The sequence below is a fragment of the Ciona intestinalis genome, unplaced genomic scaffold (assembly GCF_000224145.3).
Source record: "Ciona intestinalis unplaced genomic scaffold, KH HT000025.2, whole genome shotgun sequence".
NCBI lineage: Eukaryota > Metazoa > Chordata > Ascidiacea > Phlebobranchia > Cionidae > Ciona > Ciona intestinalis.
Genome location: NW_004190347.2, coordinates 143165 through 143933, shown reverse-complemented (window position 1 = coordinate 143933; position 769 = coordinate 143165). Strand labels below are relative to the sequence as shown.

The window sequence follows — 769 nt, the reverse complement described above, 5'->3', positions numbered from 1 at the left end:
GAGATATCACCAATGTTCCTATCTGCATATCTTACGATCATTGACTTTAGCGAACTTGGCGACCGCTGGATTACGCGAGTTTAAAACCGTTGGTGATTTTTAAAGGGGACGGTCCGGACCCATCGGACCGACCCCCTGGCTACGCCACTGACTCTGGGTGTTGGGGTAATAGACCTACATTCCAGATATCAAGTGTGCCTCACTCTATATAAACACATAACTCCCTTACAGCATCCACAACTAACTAAACTACATGTTACCATGCTTAGGTGTCTCACTGAATACCCTATGAATGTAACTCTATGTGGTATAGATGGTATAGTCGCTTAAATATAAGATACATGGTAGCACCCTGGGTGTCATAGACTTACATTCCAGGTGTGCCTCACTGAAGACGACACCTTTAAATAAACACAACACTTCAATATAGAATGAACAACTAACCTGTTGCATGGCTTGTTGATGCATCATCTGGTGTTGTGGGTGAATGACCCCTCTTGCCCCAACCTGGGTGGCCATGGGTCTAATAGCTGGGGTTGTGGGTGCACGGGGTCCAACAGAGCGCATGTCACCCGCCATCTGGAGTAAAGGGGTAAATTATGGGGTCTTGCAAATAAGAAACAACTTTATAATTGTACCAATATACAAAGTTATAACTGTACCAATATACTGGGGCAACAAGCAGTTCTACATAAGGTTACGAACCTGGAAGCCTCCTTGTGGGTTGTGCTGCCATCTTGGTGTCGTTCTAATGATCTGACTCTGCATG

General features: G+C 45.0%; 1 protein-coding gene across 2 annotated transcripts in view; it reads right to left on the bottom strand.

Annotated features, from left to right (window-relative positions):
* The window catches only part of LOC100176427 (polyadenylate-binding protein 4-like), a 9908-nt gene that overhangs the window by 4601 nt on the left and 4538 nt on the right, over positions 1–769 (bottom strand). The gene's annotated exons all lie outside the window — the stretch shown is intronic.